The following is a 7107-nucleotide window of genomic DNA, read 5'->3' as shown; positions in this document are numbered from 1 at the left end:
TGGATGAGTGCAAACATGAGAGGCAAGAAAAAAAAGCAGAGTGGCCAAAGTTACAGCATGTAGGCCAGAACATTTCAGTGTATTCAAGCTGCCTTACACAAAATGTTCAGGTTGGATACTTGGAGGAGTTTCTTCACAAAAAGGGTGATGAAACATTGAAATTGGCTGCCCAGGGAGGTAATGGGGTGATTAAACATTGGAATTGGCATCCCTGGAGGTATTTAAGGAAAGGCTGGATATAGCACTTAGTGCCATAGTCTAATTGACCTGATGGTGTGTAGTCAAAAGTTGGACTTGATGATCCCAGAGGTCTTTTCCAACTGATTTGATTCTGTGATTCCATGAAAATGTAGACCAAGGAAAGATAATGGGCGTATCACAACAGTGTCAGCCCCGGGGAGGTAGTGTGGGTGAGGTTGGTTACACCACATGGTCCTCAAGGGTCCAAGTAGTTGACAGGGAAGAACAGGACAGTATCAAAGCTGCCTTTCCTATTTTAGCAGTATTTACCCTTTTGTGTTTTTATCTCCATTCAGTGCAAACTAAAAGCCATTCCGAGCTGTCTAAACTGAAGTGTAGTGTCAGTACAAATGTAAGTATAAGCCCTATGAATGCATTCACGCTGGAAATCAAAAAGAATTCGGTAAGCAGGAGAGCAGCACAGGCAGAGCAAAGAGCCTGACTACATCCAAGAGGAACCTCTCCTTGTTAGGGACAATGTGTGTAAGTCACGACATGTCAATTCCTTGAGCGTGCTAGCATCAGGGAATGCTATAGTCTTAACTCACTTTCTCATCAGCACTGCAAGTTTCTGACCCAGATGAACCTTTGTTTGCATTTAGGTGTTTCTGTGTCAGGTAGGTGCCCCCTCAGCCAGTTCAATCCATGCATCACTGCAAATCCTTGGTCCTCAAAATACTGGCCTGCCTCCTTACTCCTTCCCTCACAAGCCCCAAGTCTCAAACCTAGTGCATGCTTCCTAGATAAACACTGCCCTAGTCCTTCCTCAGCTTTCTGTTATCCAGATAAAACAATCATCCAACAGATTGGGAGCCAGTAGTGCTTTCAGACTCCTTCACAACTAGTGCTGCAAGCTCTCTTCTGCAGCTGGAGCTCCTCTTAATGCTGCTGATAAAACTGCATAATGGGATGGGGTGGTGGATGCCCCAGAAATCAAACCTTTCAGCAACACTTCTGGGGTTTCTAAAAGCCCCACTATCCATGGCCATCATTCAGCTCCAACTTGTTCTGAGGTTAAGTCAGCTGTGGATTGAATTCTCCCTTTGCTTATGCACATCCACATCTGGGTTTGGGGCTACTTTGATAATGAGAGGCTTCTGGGCTGTGGGAAATGTAACCTGTTTCAACTCCTTTTGCAAGGTAGTATGCAGAGAGAACAGATGTGCCTTCTGGGAATCCAGTAGTGCCAGATCTAAAAGTCCTGGGACCACCTCTGTCTCCAAAACCTGTGCTGAGAAGTGGAACCATACTCTGTTTCTCTGCAATGCCCTTTTCAATGACTGAATTGTCTTCTGGTGAGCCAAATGGTCTGATCCACAAATTGCTTCTCTTTCAATGCTCCCTTTGCAGCTGATTCAACTTCTTTGGACTGTCAGTGTGCCATCATGCTGCCTTGGTCTCCTACCCTATGTGCTGAATGCAAGTTTTGCAGCAGAGGCATACAAATTAATTCACGACCACCGTTCCTGTTCCCCTTGCTCAGCAGTGTTTCCAGCTCTGTTCCTTCAGTAATTTCATATTTCAGTTCCACATTTTCTGTCTATAAAGCAGCAGGTGTCATTCAAATTTTGTATTCTTCATGAAGTCCGTTATGCAGAAACTTAATTATTGGCTTTAAATTTAGTATTGTCTTGACAGATTATAAATGCCTTTCTGCTTTACTCTGTGCACCCTCTCCATGAAATCTTCCAGCTCCCATGAAATAGATGCATTCATAAAAGTTCCTTAGCATGGAAGAAGCTCTTTCCTTCTTCCCTCCCCTTTTTATATTGCTACAATGAATAGTCCTAATTAAAAGCTATAAATCTGTAATTTGAATAGCTATGACAACACCAGACTGCACAATTGTTTTAGCTTTTGTAATTTCTCTTTCAGAGTAACAGTAGCCTCTGCAGCCTGCATCTCCTGTGAGTCTGTATCCTCATGAGTCACCTTGCTAGACACCTTTCAGCAAAGGCAAAAAAAAAAAGCCTGCAAGCAGATACAGACAATTTACCAGAGGAAAGTAATAATTTATTGGTTAGTATAGGTAGCTGTGACTAGCAAGCTACTAGACTTAGCATTAACATGCTCATGTCCCCATGCAAGACAACAAATGAGTATTCTCTGGCTCAAGTGTCACCACCCTGCCATCTTTTGACTCTCTGCCTTTTCCTTCCAGCATTTTACACCTTTTTAACAGTGCTGCTTTTTCTCTGGACCATATGTCAATAGCTCTACCTCCATCTCGGGGTCTGTCTTGCCTTATGTAGCTCTGCTGTGCAGTTTTCTCTAAGAGTGCCAAACCAAGGTTCTGCAATTGAGCCTGACCGGGGCTGGGCTGTGGAGCCCAAGCAGCTGAAAATGCAGAGGAGAGTGACCTGGTATCAGGCAGTGGACAGAGGAGAGAGGAGAGTGACCTGGTATGAGGTCAGTACAGTCAGCTGGAGCCCAGAGAGCAATGCAATTTGCCAGAGGGTAGGCATATTTGGTCAGCAGAGCCACTCTCTGGACTCTCCCAACTGCTGTGTTAGGGCTTTAATCCAAGTGTCCACATGGATTCCTTATGTCATTGAGGGCACTCTATGCACTTCACCTGTCCTGGTGCTGCTGCTTTGTTCAGAATGGCAACAGTATCCCGTACCTTTCTGCTATGTATGGATATCTGGCATACCATAGGATACCTCAGACAGCATCAGATGCTTCTGTCTGCAACTGAACCAAGCTCCAGATTTCCACTACTGAGAAACTCCTGTGTGTCCCAGATATCTACAAGGGGCTGGTGAAGATAGCTGGTAACTCAATATATCTTGGTTAATGACACAGTAAGCTAACACCATTTGGTAAATGCTTTTTGAGGAACTTTAAATAAACAGCCTGCTCACCAATCCTTTATTTCTATTGCTGAGTCAGTCAGAGCTGTATGTAAACAGCTGTATGCAAGCAGGAACATGCAAGTGCACATTAAAGTGGTGAGTAACAGTTTTGGAATGGATGGGGTGGAAGGACTACTTGATGGCAGTCCAACAGACATAACCCTGAGTGCTTTGCCTCTGCCTGATGTGTAATTGTGAGGACAGGTGCTCCCTTCCCAGAAGAAAGCCTATAGGAGTAAGTTAAAATGAAGGGGCATGCAGAGGAACTCGCATACGGAAAAAGTGACAAGAAAATCAGGTGCCTGAAGCCCTAAAGAGATCATGGAAAACAGGCTGCATGGTCAAAGGGTATGCCCAAGCTTTTCTCCTGAAACAGTGGCACTGGAGCAAAATGTTTTAAAATTTTGGTATTTGGCAACTGCCTCCAGCTATCTAGTGTGCTCTGCAATTTGCATGGTGAGGAATATGCACCAGAGGAAATTTCTGCCATTATCTGTAGCTGCTAAGGACAGAGTAACTAAATCAGGGATGTTCAGAGTTGTGAACAGCTGTCACTTGGACACAGATTCAGCTTTGACTTGGGTCTTTGCACATGTCTTCTGAACCAGGAAATCATCTGAGCTATTACAGCAATGATGCCAGAAGACTGTGAGTCAACTGGTTGGTATGATTCTGCTCATTCTTCAGGGAGTAAAGGAAGGGTGAAACATTTGTACCTTTATTTTGACTTCACATTGTGAAACATTTTGTTAGTTCACACTAACTCTGCACCAATGGTCCAGACCAGGCACTTGCTTGCTTCATCAGTTAAAGCAACCTGGTAACTTCTTTCCCTATAATCTTTCTTCATTTCTGAAATAATGCTAATTAAAAGTCAGCTGGCAAAGCCCCCTGTTTTGTGAGATGGTTGCCTTAGAACTAAGCTTGAAGAACAGACAGTAATTGCTTTCCTGAGAGGCACCATCCATCTGTGCAATTGCTGCAGGGCACTGGTTACACAATGCCACCCTTGTTTTTATTGATGAGGAGGAGGTGCACTTGTTGAATCCAGATTTAAAAGGTCTGAATTAACACAGAGGATTTTAAAAGCTGAGACTGTATTAGTCACAATGAACACCATGATGATTTTTCTTGCAAGTAATATCTGTTCCCACTGACAATACAGGCATATGAATATTAGATTCCTTAATTCCATTAAGAGTTTAATTCTGCAGCCAACTGTCTGTATTGAAAGGCTAGCATTATAAATGAGGCAAACCCTTCTACATTTTGTGAATTCATAAAAGCAGGGCATGATTGCTCTGTACAAAAAACTATTGCGTTATCATAAGCTTCTGTGATGTCAAACCTTCTCTAGAATAAATAATTCGTAGCTGAATTTATGAGACAGCCCACAAAGCATACAAACCCCACTCTGAACTGACTTTAGATTATCACGTAACATATTTATACACTCATCTCATACCATTATATGACCTGCACAGATAAATAAATAGTAGTTCAGTGTCACATAACCTAGCATAATTCCCAGAGATTTGTAAGAACATGCACTGATGCATCCAACCTTTGTGCAAAAACTGAACCCCTGTCTCACACAGGTGTTCTGCCTCCCAGAGAAAGAAGAGGTTTTGGGAGTAACTCCCTCTTAGTGGGCTCCTGCTGGATGCTGCTTAGTGTGCATCCCCCCAACTCTGCATGCTGACCTTTGTGATTCCCATTCCTAGTGGCAGAGCTCCCTTCTTGGACCTTTGAAGTCAGTTCATCAAGGATCTTACTGTTAAAAATAAGAGGCTATATTGACTGAAATGCTTGTAATTCTTCTAAACTGAGGGGAAATGCTGGATACATTTCTCTCAGGTATAGAGAGCTATGTACATCAGATGCAGCTATACATACATACATTCATACATACATACATACATTTAAAATACCTATGTATACATAAATATAAAAATACCTAACCATGGTAGTCCAGAACACAGAGAACTTAGCTTAATCTCCCTTTGCAGGTAACTAAAAAATGCAGGATTTTTTAAAGCATGATTTGTTTGGTGTACAGCTAACATCTATTCCGGGTAAGAAGAGCTCCTAGTTCCCTCCATCAGCTATAAAGTGAGCCTCAGGAATCAGCTCAGAAATCTCTATCCATAGTTTGCAAGTGTTCAGCAGAATTTTACCCATATGTTTACTCTGACCTGGCCTTTCTTTCACAGTGGCAACACTTTCAATTGAAAAATTATTCATTTTTTCAAACCTTATGATTGTCATTAATTTTGTAATATTTTTTGCACCAAAAGGGCCTATATGCTACTTTGCTCTGAAGCTAGGTGGATCTATTAGAGCTTTCATCCAAAGATAACTAAAGTACACATAAACATGAGTAAATACTTTCAGCACAGATTCAGTGTGGCATTAAACAACAAAATCTTTGTTGCAGCAATGTTCAGGCAAACTTTCAGTTTCTATGTGCTTCAGCTTGTTTATTTTTTCACCAAGTTAGATCATATGACAGGATACACAAGCTACATGAAGTGCTGCCAGCATGTAGAATTTGACTGCAATTTTGCTACTATATTTGGCGTTTGGCTTTAAAACCCCACAAGTTCTAGTACAAAATGGCTTCTTCCTGCAAAAATCTAAACAAAAGGCAGATGAAAAATCCAAAGGGTATTTTTAACCAGAGGCAGGAAGAGGAGGGAGGCTGCTGCTTCTGGACTGGCAACACTGACTGTGCGAGAGCTCTGCAGTGCCAGCTCCTCATGTGCCCCAGGCAGCTGCCGAGATGTGGGGTTGGGAATGAATCCCCAGATCTCTAACTGTATGCTGGCTACCTTGCACGAATCAGCATTTTCATCTGGCAGCATTCACCTCCTGCAGCTCTGACTTTTAACTAATAGTACATCTCAAAATTAAAGCAGTCTTGTACTGCCAGCTCTGCACAATACCTCACGGCAATTCCCCAGCTCCCAGCCAGGCTGCTTTGTAGCTTACTTAAATGGAGAAAACATGCACCTTCTTTCAGGGTATTTCTCTTGCTTTCAGTTTATTCAGCTCATTTTCAACAGTCCTTAGCTCTCATGCAGTTAGAGTGACTATATATCTTTTTTTAGCTGAAAGCCCAAGTTTCACATTAACTGCAGGTGTTTCCTCCTTGAACTATATAAAATGACATTGTAAGCACATCCAAGGGTCAAAGGCCAGAGCCCAGAAGGCAGAGCTGAACTCCACATTGTGCTTAAGTAGTTCGTAATAACTACCACTTTATACTATTCATGTTATAATACAACTTCAAAAATTATCTTCAACCAAAATAGACTCCAGAATTTTTACATGATAATCCAGATTTCTGAATGGAGAATACCTCTCTCCTACTTTGGGGAAGGGCACAATTTAGTGACAGATTGTCCCAATGCCCTTCTCCATCTGCACAGCAAGGTGGCTCTGGAAGACAAGGAAAGATAGTTATGACCAAAATAGTTTGTGAATCCAACAGTCAGTGCCTGCAGCTCACCATCTCAAGTGGTCAGATCAACCATTTTTAGCTAGAAATGCTGAAATTTCATCAGGAGTTGTTGGCCATTTAATGTATCTATGGTGCTTTGTTGTAAGAGGGAACCCCAAGGTCTGATGCCATCTTTTCCCATCTCTATACATTAATGACCCTTTATAGTATCCATAGTGCTTTGTCCTGTAAAAAGGACAAATGCTTTGCCCCTTTGAAAATTTTGCTAGTTGTTCAGGAGGAGTAAAGTTGCTTTCTTTACCTATTGCTGTTACCACATCACTGTGCAACAGAACAGGAAAGGAAACACTAACATGATTTTTTTGTAATATTGAGAGAGAACATGATGGGGTGAAAAATATGCACCCACTCAAATGTTTTATTTACAGTTTTATTTTCAGTTGTTTGCCATTGCTGTTCAATCAAAGTGGGAAAAGGAGAACTGAGACCAAGAAAAAAAAATTTATAAACCGGGATTATGAAGAATATAAAAGTAAAATGAAATGAAGA

This window comes from Zonotrichia albicollis, chromosome 3 (genome assembly GCF_047830755.1).
Source record: "Zonotrichia albicollis isolate bZonAlb1 chromosome 3, bZonAlb1.hap1, whole genome shotgun sequence".
Classification (NCBI taxonomy): domain Eukaryota; kingdom Metazoa; phylum Chordata; class Aves; order Passeriformes; family Passerellidae; genus Zonotrichia; species Zonotrichia albicollis.
This window is presented reverse-complemented; position numbering follows the sequence as displayed.